Raw genomic sequence first — 24,721 nt, 5'->3', positions numbered from 1 at the left:
TAATTATTACTACTTTAAGCTTATATATGTGCATTTGTTATTTGTCCTTTGTATGGGAAGGTACCACCATTGACATGAAGTTTATCATGCATATGTGGTTGAAAAATCCCCTAGGATTGACAGTGCCAACTTCACTGGGCACAGACACAGACTGTCTTTGTCTTGCTAAAATATTTGCCGTTGGAAACAACGGGTGCTGTTTTCACTTTGGACGCTCCTCATAGTCCTCTTGAAACCTTCCCTGAGAAACAGCTTGGCCTAAGGAAGGAGCACAGTTCTGGGAGTCAGAAGAACCTGGTTGTTAATCCTGACTCTGCCACTTTTCTGCTGTGTGACCTTGGGCAAGTCACTTCACTTCCCTGTGCCTCAGTTATCTCATCTGTAAAAATAAGGATAAGACCAGGAGTACCATATGGGACATGGACTGTGTCTAACCCATTATAGAGAAGCAGTGTGGCTCAATGGAAAGAACATTGAGTCAGAGGTCATGGGTTCAAATCCCAGCTCCGCCAATTGTCAGCTGGGTGACTTTGGGCAGGTCACTTAACTTCTCTGGGCCTCAGTTACCTCATCTGTAAAATAGGGATTAAGACTGTGAGCCCCCCTGGGACAACCTGATTACCTTGTAACCTCCCCAGTGCTTAGAACAGTGCTTTGCACATAGTAAGTGCTTAATAAATGTCATCATTATTATACTGTAATTACTCCAGCTCTTAGTACAGTGCCTAGTAAATAGTATGCACTTCAGAAATACCATAAAAAATTGTCTGCTCAAAAGTAGTTGCTCCTTTTCTGACTGCTGTTCCTCAAGGTGAACTGTCTCCTGGAGTTGGCTTCAAGCTTTCGTCTGGAATGACCCATTTGCAGAAGTTTCACTATCCTGGACTCTAAAACTACTTCTGCTGCCTCCCTAGTTTTCAGTTGTCACATTTCAGCTGGACCTACAGCAGCTGTGAAACATTTTCCTCTCATATTCCAACCCAGAAAAGCTGGGTTGAAGCAAATTTAGCTTTAATACTTAGATTTGACATCTTTTCTTTGCTACCAACTCTATGGTATTGTACTCACCCAAGCACTTAGAACATTGCTTCAAACTCAACACTAAATAAATACCATTAATTGATTGATTGATTCTCTTTCATTCACCCAAACACACAGTATGCACAATTGATTGATTGAACGACTGACTTTGTTCCAAGACTTTTTTGTTTGAGATTGTATCTTATCTCTTGATAGAAGAAACAAACTCACATTATACATGGGTGAGAATGTGGCATAGATTATTCCCCTTCTGTGACACTGAGAATGAAGCTGTGAACCTTCCTGCTATTGAAACACAGTTTCTGCATTTTTTGTGGTACTTAATAATAATAATAATAATGGCATTTGTTAAGCACTTATTATGTGCAAATCACTGTTCTAAGCTCTGGGGAGGGTACAAGGTGGTCAGGTTGTCCCACGTGGGGCTCACAGTCTTAATCCCCATTTTACAGATGAAGTAACTGAGGCATAGAGAAGTTAAGTGACTTGCCCAAAGTCACACAGCTGACAATTGGTGGAGCCGGAATTTGAACCCATGACCTCTGACTCCCAAGCCCATGCTCTTTCCACTGAGCCATGCTACACTTGCTATAAATTACAGGCAATGTGCATTCCAATTAGAGTTTTCTGCCTCTACTGTGGAGCCTGCTGGGAAGGGACTGATCAGAATTCTTTCACCAAGATATGTCATGTGTTATTAAATCTTTAACAAGAATCTATGGGACATTCCCTGAATCTCACTTTTTATGCCATTGGTTATATGTATCCTAAATGCCCAGAACTAGAAGAATTGGCCATTCAAGGACCTCTAATTTCCAGGACAGGAAGATTCACCCTGGATGATCCAAATAAAGAATGGGGAGATATAAGAATCATGGAGAAGATGTCACCTTTATGAAGCTGGATGAAAGTGGGGATGATGCAAGAGTCAGAGGAAACTGAGTTCTAATCCAGATTCCACCACTTGCCTGCTGCATGTCCTTGGTTAAGTCACTTAACCTCTCTGTGCCTTAGTTTCCCCAACTGCAAAATGGGGATGCAATACCTGTCCTCCCTTGTACTTTATTATGAGTGGTATTTTCTGAGGGCTCGCTGTCCCTAACACTTGGAAGAGTACACTTGGAAGAGTAGATATGCTCGCTGCCCTCAGGGCTATCAATCTAGTAGACAGTCCTTGAAATAAATTACAGGTGGGGGTTACACCTTTAAAACCATCAACAGTGTAGCACGTGAGCACGATTTGCCAAACCATGTAATCTCTGCTTTTTTATGCTAACTGTTAAGCGCTTACTATGTGCCAGGCAGTGTACTAAGCGCTAAAATAGATAAAAGCTTATCAGGTTGAACAAAGTCCCTGTCCCAGTGGGGCTCACAGTCTTAATCCCTATTTTGCAGATGAGGTAACTGAATTCCAGAGAAGTTAAGTGACTTGCCCAAGGTAGCAGTGAAGACAGGTGGGGGAGCTGGAATTAGAACCCAGTTCCTTCTAATTCCCAGGCCAATCTCTATCCACTAGGCCATGCTGCTTCCTAACCATTCCCCAGTTTAAGTCAAAGCCACTTTTGTTGGGGATATCGCTTCTTTTAGGCACTGACAAATTCTGCTTTGGGTCAATTTTGTCCCTTTTCTATCTGGCAGATGTCCTTCTGAGCTACATTTTCTCCTCCCTGTGTTCCCACTGAAGCTTGAAATTAACATGGATTTCAGTTTGTTTCCTTATTTGTGCTACCAGAAGGGTTAGAGTTGGGATCGATAGGAAAAAGCCAGAGTCTGTCTCTCACCCATACTAAACCATCTTTCTGGAAACTTGAAAAGGTTACAAACTCTCTTCTGAAAGTTCTGATTCTGGATTTTTCTAACCCATCTTTTCCCAATTCCCTGGCACTTAGTACAGAGTGCTGCATAAAGTAGGCATTCAGTAAATGCTAATGGTTGATTGATTGACTGGGTGTTAGCAAGGCTTTGTCAGGTAATAATGAGTGCTCAGTAAGATTATTTTGTTGTTGTTGTTGTAATGGTATTTGTTAAGTGCTTACTATGTGCCAGGCACTGAACTAAGCATTGGGATAGATACAAGCTAATCTATTTAAAGAAGCAGCGATGTTCAATGGAAAGAGCACAGGCTTGGGTGTCAGAGGTTATGGGTTCTAATCCCAGCTCTGCCACTTGTCAGCCGTGTGATTTTGGGCAAGTCACTTAACTTTTCTGTGCCTCAGTTCCCTCAGATGTAAAATAGGGATTAAGACTGTGAGCCCAACCTGGGACAACCTGATTACCTTGTACCTTGTGCTTAGAACAGTGCTTGGCACATAGTAAGCATTTAACAAATACTACCATTATTACTATTATTATTATTATTTGGACACAATCCCTGTCTCACATAGCACTCACAGTCTTAATCCCCATTTGACAGATGAGGAAACTGAGGCACAGAGAAGTGAAGTGACTTGCCCACATGTCACAGCAAGTAAGTGGTGGAGCTGGGATTAGAATAGAGAGTCAGAGGACTCCCAGGCCTGTGCTCTTTCCACTAGGCAACGCTGCTTCTTTAACTCTTTCACTGCTCCTGAGGATGAAGGAAAGTGACCAAGTTGTGGAAAACTAAATCTCCTGACCTTTCACCAATTGCACTTTTCCAGTTCCAAGGCGGAAAAGAATTAATTCCCTTAGCATCCACTGGAGCAAGGTGGGAAGTCTCGTGAATTGGCTCCAGCTGGAAAAGATTCTTCCTAATCCATGCCTTATTATATATTTTCGGGTTCTGGCTTGTCATTGTCTAAGCAGGAGCCTAACCAGTCCCAGGAAAGAAAGAGTCCTACAGAATACCTCCTGATACATAATGAATGTTGTTCTTAGTGCCCAGGACAAGAAATGAGTTTGGACAGCACATTTCGGCAGAGAACATAAACAAAGGGAGTCTGTCTGTGGGGAGCTACAGCATAAAATAATAAAGCGTGGAGATTATCTACAGATGCAAACATCAACAGAAATGCAGCCATTTCACAGCTCAGTGCCTGCCAAAGCCGACTAAATATTTATGCATATTTTGTGTTTCGAAAGAGACATTTTATTGGCGGTTTTCTAGATATGGTCCCAGGTGAAGGATTGGGCTTTCGAGTTGTGTCTCCTCCTCCAGAAATTCACTGTTGCCTCATGAGAACCCATGAGTGCTGAGTAAAGCTCCTCTCTTTCTGTGGGCAATTAGTCATGTGAGAAGAGGGGGCCAAGGATGCAGAGGTGACCACCGGAGAGGTTTCCGGATGATTTCCAGACCCGTGAGGAGTCTGGTCGTTCCATCGGATGAGTTGACCTCCCACTTTACCCTGTTCTGCAGACTCCAGGCAGTCAGTCAATTGTACTCATTGAGTGCTTACTCAATGTACAGTGTAGACCACTGTACTAAGTGCTTGGGAAAGTACAGCATAACAATATAACAACTGTCAAGTCAGTCCCCACTATTTTCTGCTCCCTTTCAATGTAGGGGTTTTTCAAGGGTCAGTTCTTGGTCCCTTTCTGTTCTCTATCTACACTCAATCCCTTAGTGAACTCATTCTCTCCCACGGCTTCAACTATCATCTCTATGCTGATAACACCCAAATCTACATCACTGCCCCTGCTCTCTCTCCCTCCCTCCCTTCAGGCTCGTATCTCCTCCTGCCTTCAGGACATGTCCATCTGGATGTCTGCCCATCATCTAAGACTCAATATGTCCAAGACTGAACTCCTTATCTTCCCTCCCAAACCCTGCCCTCTCCCTGACTTTCCCATCATTGTAGATGGCACTACCGTCCTTCCCGTCTCTCAAGCCCGCAACCTTGGTATCATCCTTGACTCTGCTCTCTCGTTCACCCCTCACTTCCAATCCGTCACCAAAACCTGCTGGTCTCATCTCCACAACATCGCCAAGATCCATCCTTTCCTCGCCATCCAAACCGCTACCCTGCCGGTTCAATCTCTCATCCTATCCCGACTGGATTACTGCATCAGCCTCCTCTCTGATCTCCCATCCTCCTGTCTCTCCCCACTAAAGTCTATACTTCATGCTGCTGCCCGGATCATCCTTGTGCAGAAACACTCTGGGCATGTTACTCCCCTCCTCAAAAATCTCCAGTGGCTACCAGTCAACCTACGCATCAGGCAAAAACTCCTCACTCTCGGCTTCAGGGCTCTCCATCACCTCGCCCCCTCCTACCTCACCTCCCTTCTTTCCTTCTACAGCCCAGCCCACACTCTGCGCTCCTCTGCCACCAACCTCCTCACTGTGCCTCGTTCTCACCTGTCCCACCGTGAACACCCAGCCCACGTCCTCCCCCTGGCCTGGAGTGCCCTCCCTCCACACATCCGCCAAGCTAGCTCTCTTCCTCTCTTCAAAGCCCTACTAGAGCTCACCTCCTCCAGGAGGCCTTCCCAGACTGAGCTCCCTCTTTCCTCTCCCCCTTCCCATCCACCCCACCCTACCTCCTTCCCCTCCCCACAGCACCTATATATATGTTTGTACAGATTTATTACTCTATTTATTTTACTTGTACATATTTACTATTCTCTTTATTTTGTTAATGATGTGCATCTAGCTTTACTTCTATTTATTCTGTTGACTTGACACCTGTCCACATGTTTTGTTTTGTTGTCTGTCTCCCCCTTCTAGACTGTGAGCCCGTTGTTGGGTAGGGACTGCCTCTATATGTTGCCAACTTGTACTTTCCAAGCGCTTAGTAGTGCTCTGCACACAGTAAGTGCTCAATAAATATGATTGAATGAATGAATGAATGATTCCTTTCTGCTCTGCCAGGGAGGACCAGTCCTGCCAGGAAGCTTTTTCTGCTCTAAACCTCCTAGAGGCCTTCACCCAATAAGGTTTCTTTTTTTAATTGTATTTGTTTAAGAGCTTACTATGTGCCAAGCACTGTTCTAAGTGCTGGGGTAGATACAAGGTAATCAGGTTAGACACAGTCCATATCCCACTTAGAGCTCACAGTCTTAATCCTTATTTTACAGATGAGACACAAAGAAGTTAAGTGAGTTGCCACGGTCATTCAGCGGAAAAGTGATGGAGCTGGAATTAGAATCTTGGTCCTCTGAGTCCCAGGTCCATGCTATGTCCACATTGTTTCTCTTTTCCTCTATTCCTTCTCTCTTCTGTGTCCCTTGAATCTGTACCCTTTGAGCAATTGAAATTCACCCCAGCCTCAGTCCCAAAACACTTGTCTTTATATCTGTTATTTATTTATTTATAGTAATATATGTCTCCCCATCTAGACTGTGAGCTCATTATGGTCAGGGAAAGTATCTACCAACTCTATTGTACTATAGTACAGAAGTAGCATGGCTCAGTGGAAAGAGTATGGGCTTTGGAGTCAGTGGTCATGGGTTCAAATCCCGGCTCCGCCAGTTGTCAGCTGTGTGACTTTGAGCAAGTCATTTAACTTCTCTGTGCCTCAGTTACCTCATCTGTAAAATGGGGATTGACTTTGAGCCCCCTGTGGGACAACCTGATCACCTTGTAACCTCCCCAGTGCTTAGAACAGTGCTTTGCACATAGTAAGCACTTAATAAATGCCACTATTATTATTATTATTAAAGTCTCCCAGGCAGTGCTCGGCACAAAGTCAGTGCTCAATAGATACCACTGAATACCACTGAATGATTGATTCCAATTTGGAGTCCATTAGAAAATGGGGAAATGGAGAAGAAGAGGATGGAACTCTCTAGACTGATGTTTTTTTAGAAAAATGATCCAGGCAGCAGAGTGAAATATGGACTGGAGTGGGGAAAGGCAGTAGACTGGGAGGTCAACAAGGCAGCTGATGCAGTAATCCAGGCAGGATAGAATGAGTGATTGAATTAACATAGTAGCAGTTTGGATGGAGAGGAAAGTGTGGATTTTAGTGATGTTGTGAAGGTGGCACCAACAGGATTTAGTGATGGATTAAATATGTGGGTTGAATGAGAGAGAGAAGACAAGAATAATGCCAGGATTATGGGCTTGTGAGACAGTAAGGTTGGTGGTACAGTCTACAGTGATGGAAAAGTCATGGAGAGGACAGGGCTTGGGTGGGAAGGTGAGGAGTCCTGTTTTGGACATGTAAAGCTTGAGGTAACATGAGGACAACCAAATAGAGATGTCTTGAAGGCAAGGCAATGGGAAATGTGAGACTGCAGAGAGGGAGAGAGGTGAGGGCTGGAGATGTAGATTTGGGAATCATCTGCATAGAGGTGGTGGTTGAAGCCATGGGAGTGAATGAGTTCTCCAAGGGAGTGGGTGTAGATGGAGAATAGAAGGGGACCCAAAACTGAACCTTGAGGGACCACCACAGTTAGGGGGTAGGAGGCAGAGGAGGAGTCCATGAAGGAGACTGAGAATGAACGGCCAGAGAGATAAGAGGAGAACCGGGAGAGGGTGGAGAAATAGTTTTGCCTGGCAGGGGAGAGGGAAGTGTTAAAGCATGTGAGGATAAACTTGAAGTGGATGAAGTCAGCCTGATATTTAGTTTTCCACCAACAGCACTCTGTAGCTCAAGCGCAAGAGTGAAGGAGGTGGAATGTACGACTGATCCAGGGCTTGGGCTAGTGGTATGAGATCAGTGAAGGCATAGGGGAGCACATGAGTTGAGTTCTGTAGAGAGGAAGGTTTTGAGAGTATCTATTTGTTCATTAAATGAGGGTAGGGCCTCAGTTATTTCATCTGTAAAATGGAGATTGAGACTGTGAGCCCCATCTGGGACAGGGACTGTGTCCCACCTGATGATCTTGCACCTACCCCAGTGCTTAGTACAGTGCCTGGCACTTAGTAAGCACTTGACAAATACCACAAAACAAAGGGGAGAGCTAGGATTAGAACCTATGGCATTCTGACTCCCAGGCCTGTGCGTTATCCACTAGGGCATGCTGCTTCTCTAGTGCTTCTCTGTTAGTGATGGATAGACTAACATCCCCTACCTTTCCCCTCACCTTCCATAGGAGTATGAGAAAATACCAAGGAAGAAAATAGAGAAGAAAATCTGAAAATTGACAATGAGTTTTGTGCTTTCTGAGGGAATCATACGAGCCTGAGCAGATGGGTTACCAGGGTGTTACCTTTTGTGGCTGATTCTTCCTGACCCCTTCTTCCCCTGGGATCTCTCTCCTATCATCTCATGACCAGCAGGTAACTCTGAAACCTGTTGGACCAACCTAACCTGCCCTCTGAATTAATTACATTCAGCTCTCACCACTTGGAAGACAGCATGGGACAGAAGGTCCCAGAATCTGCTAGTCAACAGCCCCCTTCCTTTCAGGTTTCCCTCCAGCTCACATCTGTAGAATTTAGACTGTGAGCCCCATCTGGGACGAGGACTTTGTCCAACCTGATGATCTTGCATCCACTCAACGCTTAGTACAGTCCCTGGCATGTAGTTAAGTGCTTAACAAATACCATAGAAAATGGCAGAATCAGGATTAGAATTTGGGTCATTCTGACTCCCAAGCCCATGTTCTGTCCACTGGGCCATGCTGCTTCCTTCCTCTCCATCCAGCCTGTCCTCGTACTGGTCCAAGCATTCATTCTTTCATTCAATTGTATTTATTGAGCGCTTACTGTGTACAGAGCACTGTACTAAGTGCTTGGGAAGTACAAGCCGGCCATATCCCTAATCATCAGCAATGTTTATTGAGCGCTGACTGTGGGTGTGCAAAGCACTGTACTACGTGCTCGGGAGAGTACAGTGCAACAGAGTTGGTAGACATGTTCCCTGCCCACAATGGGCTTAGAGTCTAGAGGGGGAGACAGACATTAATATGAATAGATAATTTATAATACACAATTTATAGATATGTACATAAGTGCTGTGGGGTGACTATCAAATGCCCAAAGGTCACAGATCCAAGCACATAGGTGACACAGAAGGGAGAGGGAGCTGGGGAAAAGAGGACTTACTCGGGGAGGGCCTCTTGGCGGAGAAGTGACCTCCGTAAGGCTTTGAGGATGGAGAGCGTGGTTGTCTGGCATATTTGGTGGGAGAGGGAGTTCCAAGTCAGAAGAAGGAGTGTGGGAAAGGGGTTGGCAGGGAGATAGATGAGATCTGGCACTAGAGGAGCAAAGTGTGCAGACCGGACTGGAGTGCGGTAAGGTAGGAGGAGGCAAACTGATTGAATGCTCTAAAGCCATAATAAGGAGTTTCTGTTTGATGCATGGATGCATGGATAACCACTGGAGATTCCTGAGGAGAGGGGAAATGTGGACTGAATGTTTATTTTTAAGAAAAATGATCCAGGCAGCAGAGTGAAGTAGGGACTGGAGTGCAGAAAGACAGGAGGCAGGGAAGTCAACAAGGAGGCAGTTAAGTTCTTGAATCAGCATACTAGCATTTTGGATGGAGAGGAAAGAGCGGATTTTTAGCAATGTTGTGAAGGTAGAACAGACAGAACTTGGTGACAGATTGAATATGTGGATTGATTGAGAGATGAGTCAAGGACAATGCCAAGGTTATGGGCTTGTGAGACAGGGAGGATAGTGACATTGTCTACTGTGGTGGGAAAGAGAGGGAGAGGACAGGGGTTAGGTGGGAAGATGAGTTCTGTTTCTGACATGTTTAGTTTGAGGTGTCAGAGGGACATTTAGTTAGAACTTTCCTGAAGGCAGAAGGAAATGGGAGGTTGCAGAGGAGGAGAGAAATCAAGCTTGGAGATGTGGATTAGGAAATCATCCACATAGAAGTGGTAGTTAAAGCCATGGGAGTGAATGAGTTCTCCAAGGGAGTGGTGTAGATGGAGAATATAAGGGGACCCAGAACTGAGCCTTGAGGGATCCCGACTGTCAGAGGGTGGGGGACAGAGAAGGAGCCCACAAAAGAGGCTGAGAACGAGCCATGAGGAAGATAGGAAAAGAACTTGGAGAGGACAGGGTCAGTGAGGGCAAGGTTAGATAATGTTTTGAGGAGGAGGGGGTGGGCCACAGGGTTAAAGGCAGCTGAGGTCTAGGAGGATTAAGTCGGAGAAAAGGCCATCAAATTTGGCAAGAGAGTCATTGGTTACCTTAGAAGGCGCATTTCTGTAGAATGAAGGGGGCGGAAACCAGATTTAAAGGGATTAAGGAGAGAACTGGAGGAGAGGAAGAGGAGAGAGCAGGTGGAGACAACCCGCTCAAAGAGTTTGGAAAGGAATATCTTGCACTGATTATTGCTTTAGCCTCCACTCTGACCTCCCTGCCTCCAATCTCTCCCCTTTCCAATCCATACTTCCTCCAGTCTGCTGCCCAGACCATTTTTTTGAAAAACCATTCTGCACAGATCTTTCCACTCCTCAAAAGCCTCTAATGGTCACCCATTCATTTCCACAGGAAACAGAAATTCTTCACCATTAGATTAAAACACTAAATTTCCCCCCTCTCTCTCATGCCTAACCCCACTCCTTTCATTACAAACTTCCCTATATACATCACCCCTCTAATGCCAACTTATTTGTTGTGCCTCAAGGTTGTCTCTTTTCCCTCTGATGCCTTGCACTCACCTTCATATTCAAAAAACCACCACTCTCCCCATCTTCAAAACTTTATTGAAATCGTATCTCCATCGAAAAGTCCCTATTCTCCTTCCCCTCTGTGTCACCTAGCTATTTGAGTACATATCCCCTAAGCACTATAACACACTCCACCCCAATCCTATCAATAATTTATTTCAATGTCTATCTACACCATAAGCTCCTCATAGGCAGGGATCGTGTCTTCCAACTCTATGTTACACTCCCATGTATTTAGTACAGTGTCCCACACACAAGAAGTGCTCAATAAATGCCACTGAGTGATTGATAGATAGCTCTGACTATAAATCCAACTGCCTCCCAGCTATCCCTTCTGTTGTCAAGCCAGGAGTCTCCTCAAATATGGACAGGTTCAGGCCTCCAAGTTCAGTCAGTCAATTGCATTTACTGAACGCTGTGTGCAGGGCAATGTACTAAGCGCTTGGGAGTGTAAAATATAACAATTAACAGGCACATTCCCTACCTCCACCAAGCTTACGGTCTAGAGGGGGAGACTGACATTATATAAAGCAATCCCCTGCTTCAACCTTCTGATTATTTAAGTCCCCAACCATCAGCTACAGGGGGATCGATGCAGCTGACTCTGCTCAGCTCCAACTACGGATCAGCCGACCGAGCCTTTCCCGGCCAACGGGAAACAGAGGAGAGCAGTCACATCGTGCTGTCTACCGTGAAACAAGCCAGCGGGAGCATTCGCTCAAACTCTTCTTACCTGGAGGGTGGAAAGCAGGACCTGTAAGCCACTGGCTTCTTGCTCTGCCATACTGGTCCTCCTATCGTGACTCCTGACTTTGCCCTGAGAAATGGATCCCTGGCACACTCCTGGATGAAAGGGGAGACGCCCAGCCAACCTCTCTGCCTGCCTCGTCTCGTGGTAGCCATAGGGGAACTGAGCCCAGATCTCAGCTCCACATGCCACGAGGCATTAGGAGTGCAACCCTAGACCTCGGCAGAAAGATAAATTCTGGCCCTCCACCCCACCCCAAAGCTTCTACATACATTCACGCACACACACATACCCACACACACACATCCTCCCAGCTTTCTCAATCTGACCAAGGCTGCCAATTTCCTAAATAAAGAATCCAGGAGATTAGGCAGAGTGCAGTGCCCTGAATAAGTCGGAGTGAGGGGAAAAGAAAGATGGAACAGTGGGGTGGGAAGGCCAAGGGCCGCCCACCTCCGGCACCAAGGAGAGAAAGCTGGCACTGGACTCCCTGATGGGAATTCCCAGCTGACCTGCATTTGGTTCCAAGAAAGCCCCTGCGGTTTCCCCTCCTCCCTCCCTCCCCCCCTCCTCACCCTCCAAGATTTTAGTCTGCTTCCTGCTCTGGTGTAATAGGAGATGACCCAGGCGGCAAAGAAGAGACGGGCAGCAGTGGGCCATAGGATAGGGCTGGTTGGGCCCCCGGCCCCGACACAGTGAGAATCGGCAATCCCGGGTGAGATCTCTCAGGAAAACCCCACACTTGTCGTTGTGCCTTGTCTCTGCTGTTGGAAAGTGGCACCAACATTTTCAGAAGCCAGTAGGTTTCTTTGCCCCATGTGAGACATCTGTGCTGCACTGTTCTTGGAACTCTCTGCATTAATGAAATGTTCACTCATCCTTCATCTTCCTTCCTTACTTCCTTCATCTTCATCCCCACCTACCTGGGACTCCCCCTCCTTCACACTCCACAGACCACTACTCTTCCCATCGTCAAAGTCCTTCTAAAATCATGTCTCCAGGAAGTCTTCCCTGATTCATCTCTCCCCTCCCCACCTGATTTACCCCACTAGAGCATCACCTATGCACTTGGGAGTTCTCACTCCACCCATTTTCCACAGTAGTTCAGAAGTCCATTTCTTTTCATTCTGTTGCATTGAAGCAGCATGGCCTAGTGGACAGAGCACAGATTTGGGAGTCAAAGGACCTGGGTTCTAATCCTGGTTCCTCCACTTGTCTGCTGTGTGATCTTGGGCAAGGTGTTTGACTTCTCTGTGCTTTAATTACCTCACATGTAAAATGGGGATTTTGAAGATGGGAAACACTGAGTGAAGTCTGGTAGCTTTGAAGGGGAAGGAAGTTCTGGAAGGAGGAATGACATGGGCCAGAGGAAGGAGGTGGGAGAATGGAAATTACAAAATAGTGAGATGGTGAATTGGAAGGAACAGAGACTGTGAACTGGGGTTTAAAGAAGCCCTGGGAAAGTGCTGGTGGAGTGCCTAAAAGCCAATCAATGGGCTGTTTGATGCAAAAGATAACAATGGGCAAATATAGAAGTATTTGAGGAGGGGAGAGTTGTGTGCAGAAGGACGTTGGAGAAGGATGATCTAAACAGAAGAATGAAATTTTACGGGCCTGGGAGTCAGAAAGATGGGGATTCTAAACCTGTCTCCACCACTCACCTGCTGTGTGACCTCAGGCAACTCAATTCTTCACTGCATGGCTCAGAGGAAAGAGCCCAGGCTTGGGAGTCAGAGGTCGTGGGTCCTAATCCCGGCTCCACCACTTGTCAGCTGTGTGACTTCGGGCAAGTCACTTAACTTCTCTGTGCCTCAGTTCCCTCATCTGGAAAATGGGGATTAAGACTGTGAGCCCCATGTGGGGCTCACAACCTGATCACCTTGTATCCCCTCAACGCTTAGAACAGTGCTTGGCATATAGTAAGCACTTAACAAATGCCATCATTATTATTATTATTCTCTGTGTCTCAGCTAGCTCATCTGTATAAGATGGATTAAAACTGTGAGTCCCATATGTCCAACCTGCTTACCTTGTATCTAACCTAGTTTTTATTACAGTGCCTAGCATATAGTAAGCGGTTAACGAATTCCATGAAAAAAAAATCAGCCTGCAGAGGGAAGAGGCAGGAGATGGAGATGGAAACCCATCAGGAGGCTGATACAGTAGTGACGTGGGGGTATGAGGAGTGCCTAGATCATGGTGGTTAGCCACTTCATAATAATAATAAGTATTATTAAGTGCTTACTACGTGCCAGGCACTGTACATAGCACGGGGTGTATACAAACAAATCAGGATAGATGCAGTCCATGTCTCACATGGGGCTCACAGTCTTATTCCCCATTTTACAGATGAGGTAACTGAATCACAGGGAAGTTAAGTGTCTTGCCCAAGGCCACGGAGCAGACAAGTGGCAGAGCTGGGATGAGAACCCATGACCTTCTAACTCCCAGGCCCATACTCTATCCACTCTGCCATGCTGCTTTCCACTAGGCCATGCTGCTTCCCATTTTGAAGGAGAGCAGTGGTTAGCCATTTGAGAAGCAGCTTGGCCTAGTGGAAAGAGCAAGGGCCTGAGAGTCAGAGGACCTGAGTTCTAATCCCAGTTCCACCATTTTTCTGCTGGGTGACTTCAGGGAAGTCACTGAACTTCTCTGTGGCTCAGTTCTCTCAACTGTAAAAGGGGGATTAAATACCTGTTCTCCCTCTTACTTTAACTGTAAGACCCATGAGGGCCAGGGACTGTGTCCAACCTAATTAACTTGTACCTACCCCAGTACTTAGAACCCTATTTGGTACATAGCATGCGTTAAAAAAATACCATTAAAAAAGAGCCAAGGGTTGATCAGGGGAATGAGCAGGAGGACTGGAGGTTTTAGGAGGAAGTTAAGGGGTCCAGAGTGGGAAGATGTTGAGCGAGAAAGTGAAGAAGAAAATATTTCTGCCACTGATGAAGGTACTTTGATTTCACCCTTGAGAAGCAGCATGGCTCAGTGGAAAGAGCATGGGCTTTGGAGTCAGAGGTCATGGGTTCAAATCCCGGCTCTGCCAATTGTCAGCTGTGTGACTTTGGGCAAGTCACTTCACTTCTCTGTGCCTCAGTTGCCTCATCTGTAAAATGGGGATTGACTGTGAGCCCCCTGTTGGACAACCTGATCACCTTGTAACCTCCCCAGCACTTAGAACAGTGCTTTGCACATAGTAAGTGCTTAATAAATGCCATTATTATTATTATTATTATTATCAGCTTTATCTCAATTGTTTCCCTCAATAAATCAGTACTATTGATAGATGGATAGATAGAAATAAACTCAGGACTACCCTTTCTTCTGCTTCCTTGTTTTCCCCATGCCATGTAGTTTTTCTCATCCCCTCTAGACTATTAGATCCTTCTGGGTAGGAATCATGTCTGCCAATTCCATTGTATTGTATTTTCCCAATTGCATGTTCTACACACAGTAAGCCCTCAATGAATACCACCGATTATGTCTCAGGATAGTGTGGTGCCAGGGAAGAAGGGATTTCTCAAGGAAGAAAAAGCACAGACTCACCGCCCTTCCCCACCGGAGAGCTGTCGAGAGCCAGTTGGGGGTGGGGGGGGGATGGTTGGCTCCAAAGTGGGAGACAGGAGTTTGGAATCAAAGACGCTGCTCCTTCATTCCTTTCTCCTGACCATGAAAGAGTTCCAGATCAGAGAACTCCACCACAGCTTTGAGAAAGGTTTTTTGACACAGACAAGAGGGACCATTTGTGAGGGCAACCCCAACCTCCTTTAATCTAAGTTGTGGTCAAATCTGCCTTTGTTATCCTTTGCTCTGTACTCTTTATTTAGATAAAATTTTGCTCTATTTAAAGGTGCCTTTCTTTATTTTTTTTTCCCTTCCCGTTCACTTCCTTTCTGCTCTCGTTTTCCCATGTCTGCATCTGCCTTCCCTACTCTGACCAGAAGGCCAGGGAACACTGTGGCCACCGGCTGGCTCAGTAAGGGGAGGCGGCCTATGCCTCTGTGTCCGTTGGCCTTGGATGCCCCCATGTCCAGTCAGAACTGACCTCCCCAAGGGCCGGCCTGAAACACTGGCCACCACCCCAATGTTCACACCGGGCCCTCACCCAGGCCACCACTGCAGCTGCATGGCACCCAAGGGGGACGGATGCCAGGCTGGCGTCAGATTGCCTCTGATGACTAGCATATGTTCATTCATCCATTCAGTCGTATTTACTGAGCACTTACTGTGTGCAGACCACTGTACTAAGTGCTTGGGGGAGAACACATTTCCTGCCAATAACAAGCTTATGGTATATATATCAATTTTAGGGACACTGCACCACATTGGGGCATAACTCAACCCCTTCTACGAGGGATAGTTAGATCTGACAGTATGTCAAGATTCATTCATCATCCAATCAAATGCCCCTCGTGCAAATCAAACCCCCATCATGGACTTGCCCAAAGCAAAGGTGACCCTCACCTCGGGCTTGGAGAGATAAAGAGCTGACCTCCCTGCCCAGCGGACCACCCTGATCCCCATTTGTCACAGCTATTTGATGAAGAACTTTTGTGTGCATCAGAGTGAGTCTCCAGTAACTCGGGGGTGCTGAGTGCCGACAGGTGTGGAATGTCCATTAGCTTCTTGAGGGTTGTCCAGGCCAAAGGCACGTGACACCCTGCTCTCCAACCGGGGGTGTCAGGTCACAAAACCAACTGGGCCTCAACTCCTGTCCTTTGGCCGAGCCCCATGAGAGATGAAATGCAGAGAGAATAGAGATGTCAGTTCATTCATTCATTCAATCATATTTATTGAGCGCTTACTGTGTGCAAAGCACTGTACTAAGTGCTTGGGAAGTACAAGTTGGCAACATAGAGACGGTCCCTACCCAACAACGGGCTCACAGTCTAGAAGGTGTTCTGCCTATGACTTCTGGTCTGGAACCTTCCCCTTTGTTCTGATTCAGGCCTTTGGCCAGCAGGGCCCCAGAGCAACAGTGTAGGGATGCTGAGCTCAGAGCCGGAGCAAGACAAGAGGAGCAGTGTGAAGAGAGTACGGCCTGGGAGGAAGAGGTCTTGGGTTCTAATCCCAGCTCCGCCACTTGTCTGTTGTGTGACTTAGGCCAGTCACATCTTCTCTTGGCTCCAGTTTCCTCAACTGCAAAATGGGAATTCGATACCTCTTTATCCTCCTACTTAGACTAAGAACCCTATGTGAGTCAGGGACTGTATCAGGCCTGATTAAGTTGTATCTCCTGTGGGTAGGAGATGACTCGACAGCATAAGATGAGACGAGACCCCAGGGTTTATGATACAAATACCATAAAAAAAAGAGGATGGAGAGCCTTATTTGTACTGGGTCAATTTAATAATTAATAATAATGGCATTTATTAAGTGCTTACTATGTGCAAAGCACTGTTCTAAGCGCTGGGGAGGTTACAAGGTGACCAGGTTGTCCCATGGGGGGCTCACAGTCTTAATCCCCATTTTACAGATGAGGTCACTGAGGCACAGAGAAGTGAAGTGACTTGCCCAAAGTCACACAGCTGACAAGTGGTGGAGCCGGGATTTGAACCCATGACTTCTGACTCCAAAGCCACTGAGCCACGCTGCTTTCCCCTCCCCTTCAAATTCTCAGTTCAAAGTTTCCCGCTAATTCTTCCATTCCTCACCTCCCATTCACCCCCTGGAAGAAGTGAAATGGGGATTAATTCCTCCTCCCTCCAATTTAGACTGTGAGCTTCCTCGGGGGCTAGGATGGTATCCAGGTAGATTATCTTGTATCTAACCCAGTGCCTGTGCATAGTTATAACTTCATTAGTACCATTAAAAAAAAAGCACACAAGCAGAGGAGTAACAGGCCACCCATGGGGAGAAAGGAAGCTCACATATCACTACATCATCTGTCAATCAAAAGGATATATTGAGCATCTATATGACCCTTCATACTCTGTTGCTTCTCCTACCTATACTTCATTTATAAGTCTGTCTCTTCCACTCTTTCTCTTCTACTAGGTTGTCAGCTTCACAAGGCCAGGGGATCATGTTTATTTATTTTAGTGTACTCTCCCAAGTGCTTAGTACAATAATTTGCACAAAGTAAGTGTTTTATAAATCTCTGATTGATCATTTACTCTGTTCACAGCACTATAATGAACAGCTGAGAACATGTAACAGAAGTAAGAGGTGGTCTAGGCCCTCAAGACGTTTTTGAGATAATGGGGTGATTGGCAGACACGAATTATAGATGAATTGAGGGAACAGGAAAGAAAGCAGTGTTTAGGTGTTCAGTACAGTCCACTGCACATAGTACACAGTACAGTACATGCAGTACACTCACACAACAAATACCATTGACTGACAGAACAGTGCTACAATGCCTGATAGATCTATGGGAGGACAAATAGGCAAATCAGCGTGGCTCAGTGGAAAAGAGCACGGGCTTTGGAGTCAGAGGTCATGGGTTCAAATCCCGGCTCTGCCAATTGTCAGCTGTGTGACTTTGGGCAAGTCACTTCACTTCTCTGTGCCTCAGTTACCTCATCTGTAAAATGGGGATTAAGACTGTGAGCCCCCCGTGGGACAACCTGATCACCTTGTAACCTCCCCAGCACTTAGAACAGTACTTTGCACATCGTAAGCGCTTAATAAATGCCATTATTATTATTATTATTCACTCAAAAATGTAAATTAAACTGACATGTATATACAATTGCTAAGGATAGGTGTGTGTGTATAAATATACAGGATTGGATTGAAACTCCCTGTAAAGGTGAAGACTGATCAGGAAACGTTTATGGAAGAAGTGGGATTTCAGGGCGGAATTTCAAGATGGGAAGGGGGAGTACTAGGTACACCGGTGTACCCTTTCTCAGCACTTTGTACAGCTCTCTGTGCACGGTAAGTGCTTAATAAATACTGTAAATGTTATTACTAGGCAGGAGGGAAGGTGTGAGCAAACGGTCAGAGGCAAGAAGATCAGCAGGGGACAAGAAAAGAACTAGCGGAAGGGTATAGGGAGTGAAGAGAGCTCAAAGGTAAGAGGGAGAGAATTGGCAGGATGCTTCGAAGCCCATGGTAATAGTAGAAATAGCAGTAGCAGCAGCGGTAGTAGTAGCATTCATTCATTCAGTTGTATTTATCAAGTGCTTACTGTGTGCAGAGCACTGTACTAAGCACTTGGGAAGTACACTAAGTGCTTGGGAAGTACAAGCATTAGTGGTAGTAGTAGTTGTAGTAGTAGCAGCAATACTAGTAGCAGTAATAGTAGCAGTAGTAAGTAGTGCGGTTAAGAGCAGTAGTAGTAGCAGTAGTAGCAGTTTAGTGCAACACCCAACCATACTGAACCCCTGGGAAATATGAAACAAAAAAGTGATGCTTTCCCAGGAAACAGGAGTTTACACTTTAATGGGGAAGACAGACAGAAAATATATATACAAATGGAGTAGATGAGATAAATTATTGAACGTACAATTAAAAAAGCATATAGACCAAAATGATGAGGATGGATAGAAATATGGTGGATGTCAAAAAGCAGCATGGCCTAGTGGAAAGAGCATGGGCCCGGGTGTCCAAGGACCTGGGTTCCGATTCCTCTCTGCCACTTGTCTGCTATGTGACCTTGGGCAAGTCATTTAAATTCTCTATGCCTCCGTTAACTCATCGGTATAATGGAGATGAAGATCAAGCTTTATATGGGACAGGGACTGCGTACACCCTGATTATCTTGTATCTACTCCAGCATTTTGTACAGTGCCTGTCACATAGTATACACTTAACAAATACCATTTTAAAAATGTGCTAGAAGTGGGCGATGAGTCTTCTATTTTTTTCATGGTATTTGTTAAGAGCTTACTATGTGCCAGACACTGTATTAAGCGCTGGGGAAAATACACACTAATCTGGATGGATACAGTCCATACCCCATATGGGGCTTGCAGTCTTAATCCCCATTTTAGAGAAAAGGGAATGGAGGCACTTAGAAGTGAAGTGACTTGTCCAAGGTCACACAGCAGACAAGTGACAGAGCTGAGATTCGAACCCACAACCTTCTGACTTCCAGGGCCGTGCTCTTTTGGACCACGTTGCTTCTCACTTGTTAAAATAGCATTAACAGTGCATTAATAATGATAGTAATTGGTGTTATTATTGTTATTATTATTATCATTGTTATCAAGGATATAGACAGGTCAGGGCCTGGGAGCCAGAGTTGAACTCATGAGATGTGCCCTGCCCCCAAACCCAGTTCCTTCCCTTTACAGAATGGAGAAATTTAAAACAATCACTGCACATACACAACGTCAGAGAAAGTAGGAGGTCATCAGTGCTGCCTCGTCCCCTTTGACATCATCTTTAAAAAAAATGGTACTTGTGAAGCATTTCCTATGTGCCATGTACTGTAATAAGCACTGGTGTGTAGATACACGCGATAATCAGGTTGGAATCAGTCCCTGTCCCACATGGGGCTCAAAGTCTTAATCTTCATTCTACCAATGAGGTAACTGAGGCACAGAGAAGTTCAGTGACTTGCCCAAGGACACACAGCAGACAAGTGGCACCCTCAACCCCACAGTACTTATGTACAGATCGATAAATCATATATCATAAATTATTCATTTATATTGATGACTTTCTCCCCCCTCTACATTGGGAGCTCACTGTGGACAGGGAGCGTGTCTACCGAGTCTTTTGTATTGTACTCTCCCAAGCACTTAATACAGTGGTCTGCACACAGTAAGCTCTCAATAAATACCACTGATGAAGATGAAATGGCAGAACCGGGATTAGAACCCACGTTCTCTGATTTCCAGGTCAGGGCTCTATCCACTAAGCCATGCTGCTTCCTCAAGTTGGTTTATTTGGGGTGCTGTCTTCCTACTGTGTCAAGAAGCCACCATGTGGGTAGGGCCATGTTGGAGAAGCAGTGTAGCCTAGTGGAAAGAGCCCTGATCTGGGAATCAGAAGGCCTGGGTCCTAACCCTGGCTTTGCCAATTTTTCGTCGGGTGACCTTGTGCAAGTCACAGTTCCTCTGTGCCTCATTTCTCCTGTTCTCCCTCCTACTTAGACTTTGAGCCCCATGTGGGACAGGGACTGTGTCCAACCTAATTAACTTGTTTCTACACCAGTACTTAGAACAGTGTTTGACACATAGTATGCCCTTAACAAATGCCATTTAAAAGAGGGTCAGGAGGCACACAGTTGTCATCAGAAGCAGCGACAGCTTGAGTTGCCAACTCTATCATATTGCACTTTCCCAAGTATTTAGTATAGTGCCCTGCCCACTGAAAGTGCTCGATAAATACTATTGATTGATCGATTGTGAATCTTTGGAGGGTGGCCAGTTGAGGCCCCTTCATCCTGAGGCCCAGGGCCACTGCATTTAATCCAGTCCCTGAAGAAGACAACCTAAAAGACACAATGCAGGAGTTTACGAGCAGAACATTTTAATGCCCTAATGTTTGCTCCTGCAAGGACCGACCTTGGCAGAGATGGAGGCTCGGAACTAGAAGAGCAGACACTGCTATAAGTCTATGCTTATTGTAGTTTATTAGAGGAGCCGCTTGGAAACACAAGATTTAAACAGTAATTGTTCTAGAGCCAGTAGGTGTTGGGATGGGGGTGCAGAAGAGAGTTTTGGATTACCTGTCACCTCCCTGCCAGAACCTTTCCAATAATAGTTGGAAAGTATCTGGGAAGTTTTGTGACCTAGTGGGAAGAGCCTGGGTCTGGGAGTCAGAGGGCCTGGGTTCCAATCCTTCTCCACCACTGACCTGCCATGTGACTTTGGGCCAGTCACTTCACTTCTCTGTGCCTCAGTTTCCTCAACTGAGAATTCAAGAACCAGTCCTACTTAGACTGTGAGCCTCATTTGTGTCAGGGAGTGTGACAGACCTGATTAACTTGTACTTACCCTAGCACTTATTCATTCATTCAGTCAATCATATTTTTTGAGTGCTTATTGTGTGCAGAGCACTGTCCTAAGTGCTTGGGAAGTACAGCGTTGGACCCATATTAACCACTTAAATACCGATAAAAAAACCTTGTGGTTTAGGGATTTTATTTTCACAAGCAGAGAGAATTCAACATGAACTTTGGGTTGCAAAGGAATTCTGCCTCCTGGGATTCTGCCTCTTTAACTGGAGCAGCAGGATTTTGGCCTTAGTCATCTTGTTCCAGAAATGAAGCCAAATCAAACCTAATCCAAGAACTTTATGTCAAGATCCAGGGAGGAACGAAAAGCCTCCTGACCCATGAAAACGATGCAAAAAAAATCGTTTTATTTATATATATATATATATATATATATATATATATATATATATTCATAAGCTGCTAGAACACTGTGTCTTAGCATGATTAAACCATCTCAGAAAATGACTTTAAGAGCTAATTAAAGGTATCTCAAATGAGCTTGTATGCATTGTCTCTTTATTCAGTTTCTAGAGACAATTGTACCTGTCAGGAAAGCCTTGAGAAGAATCAGTTCCTGCTGCATGAATTTTCATCAGAAAATGAGGCAGGAGGTGATATGGAGTTTTAGTTTCTGGGAACCCCGCTCCCCCCAAGGAGTTTTTCTGAAGAGGTGAGGAAGTCATCACATTGAGCAAAGAGTAAGCCAAGTGTAATTTAATAACTGAAGTAACTCAGCCATTTTCACTTTAGAAACCAAGCCCTGCATATTGCAAGCAGTATTATGTCCCATAAAAAATGACATAACTGGTCCAGTGTCCCTTAGCAAAGCTATCAACCAATCCATCAGTGCTACTTATTGAGTTCTTACTATGTGGAGAGTAATGTACTAAGCGCTTGGCACAACTAAGCCCTCATCTTCCCTACTCCCTCTCTCTTCTGCATCACCTATACATTTGGATCTGCTACCTTTAAGCATTTGATATTCACCACTCCCACCCCCATTTGTGTATCTGTAACATATTTTAATATCCATAATATATCCTGAATTTATTTTAATATTTGTCTACCCATCTAGACTGAAAACTACCTATGGGTCTGCCAATTGTGTTGTATTGCAGTCTCCCAAGTGCTTAGTCCACTGCTCTACATAAATACCATTTATAGAGAGATTGATTACAATACCAAAAATTGGCAGTCACAGTCCCTGCCCACAAGGAGCTTACAGTTTAGAGGGGGAGACTAGCATTAAAGAAACATTAGAGAAGCAGCATGGCCTAGTGGCTAGAGCATGGATCTGGGAGTCAGAAGGACCTGGGTTCTAATCCCCACTCCACTACTTGTCTTCAATGTGACCTTGACCAAGTCTCTTAACTTCTCTGTGCCTCAGTTACTTCATCTGTAAAATAGGATTAAGACTGTGATCCCCATGTGGGACAAGGACTGTATCCAACCTGATTATCTGGTACCTCCCCAAGTACTTAGGACAGTGCCGGGCACATAGTAAGCACTTAACAATTACCACAATTATTATTACTATTCCTATTATTATTATTAAAGTGCATTACAGATATGGGAAATGGGAGAATGTAAAGACATGGGCATAAATTCTATGGGGCTGAAGGTAGGGTGAATATCAAAGTGCTTAAGGGGAACAGACCAAAGTGAGTAGTCATTTAATCAATTATGTTTGTTAAGCACTAACTGTGTGCCAGGCACTGTACTGAGCGCTGGGAGAAATACAAGCTAATCAGGCTGGACACAAGTCCCTGTCTCATATGGGGCTCACACTCTTAATACCCATTTTTACAGATGAGGTAACTGAGACCCAAAGAAGTGAAGTGACTTGCCCAAGGTCACATAGCAGACGAGGTGGAGCTGGGATTACAACCTAGGTCCTTCCTACTCCCAGGCCTGTGCTCTCTCCGCTAAGCTACACTGCTTCTCTATGCATTTATTTTCCTTTACTCTATTCTAGAGTATGGAGAGCTATACTCCGCACATGATCCAATCAATCAATGGCATTTATTGAAAGAGCCTTAACCAACATTCTTCATCATCACCGTCATTAGTAGCTTTGACCAAGTGCCTATTGCGTGCATGTGTGTGTGTGTGTGTGTGTGTGTGTGTGTGTGTGTGTGTGTGTGTGTGTGTGTGGTCTTCTGCCTTCTGGGAGCTTATAATAATAATAATAATAATGGCATTTATTAAGCGCTTACTATGTGCAAAGCACTGTTCTAAGCACTGGGGAGGTTACAAAGTGATCCGGTTGTCCCACGGGGGTCTCACAGTCTTAATCCACATTTTACAGATGAGGGAACTGAGTCCCAGAGAAGTTAAGTGACTTGCCCATAGTCACACAGCTGACAGTTGGCAGAGCCGACATTTGAACCCATGACCTCTGATTCCAAAGCCCGCACTCTTTCCACCGAGCCACGCTGCCCAGAAATTGGCAGCTGTATTTGGGAAAACTCATGGAACCGTTTCCAGGGAAAACTCTTCTCGAGAATGGTCTTCAGGATGGAGGGGTTCACTTGTAAATGAAACAGCTTCCAGAGACCAGTCACAGTATGAGGGTTAAATTGTCCAACCATCCACAGGAGCCAAAGAACCCTGCCGACACGTGATGGAAAAGTAAACATTCTCTGGCATCTGGCAGGCACTGGCTCTTGAGACCTTAAATTACTACTACTTAATGTTATGCCACTGTATCAGATATCAGGCAGAGGTGGAAAGGGCTGCCTTAGCCCAGGTTCTGTTTCCCCAGTTGCATGTTTGTAATCCCTGCCTTGGCTGGGAAATTGCTTCCTTTGCCAGCACAGACTAGTGGAAAGAGCGTGTTCTTGTCCCAGCTCTGCCACTGGTCCTCTGTGTGACCTCGGATAAGTTACTTAACTTCTCTCTGACCTCAGTTTTCTCATCTAAAAAATGGAGATAAGAATACCAAGCTCATAGGGGATGGGATCAGGCAAGGATGAATGATTGGCCTGATATCTGGATTTCCATCAGCATTCTCCAGACTGCCATAGCCTTCAGTGCAGATTGTAAGCTCCCTTTGGGCAGGGATCAGGTCTACAGACTCTTGTATTTTGCTTTCATTCAATCAATCATATTAATTGGATGCTTACTATGTACCAAGCACTGTACAAAGTGCTTGGTTGAATACAACATAACAGAGTTGATAGACACGTTTCTTGCCCACAGTGAACTCTGTACAATACTCTCCTCTCCATCCAAACTGCCACCACGTTAATCCAAGCACTTATCCTATTCCGCCTTGATTACTATATCAGCCTCCTTGCTGACTTCCCTGCTCCTGTCTCTCCCCACTCCTGTCCATACTTCATTCTGCTTTCCGGATCGTTTTTCTACAAAAATGTTCAGTCCCTGTTTGCCCACTCCTCGAGAAACTCCCATGGTTGCCTATCCACCTCCGCATCAGATGGAAACTCCTCACCATTGGCTTTAAAGCTTTCAGTCACTTGCCCCCTCCTACCTCACCTTGCTATTCACCTAGCCCACATGCTTTGCTCCTCTAATGCCAA

The sequence above is a fragment of the Tachyglossus aculeatus genome, chromosome 5, assembly GCF_015852505.1.
Source record: "Tachyglossus aculeatus isolate mTacAcu1 chromosome 5, mTacAcu1.pri, whole genome shotgun sequence".
Taxonomy (NCBI): Eukaryota; Metazoa; Chordata; class Mammalia; order Monotremata; family Tachyglossidae; genus Tachyglossus; species Tachyglossus aculeatus.
The sequence above is the reverse complement of the archived record's forward strand: the minus strand, read 5'-3'. Positions refer to the sequence as shown.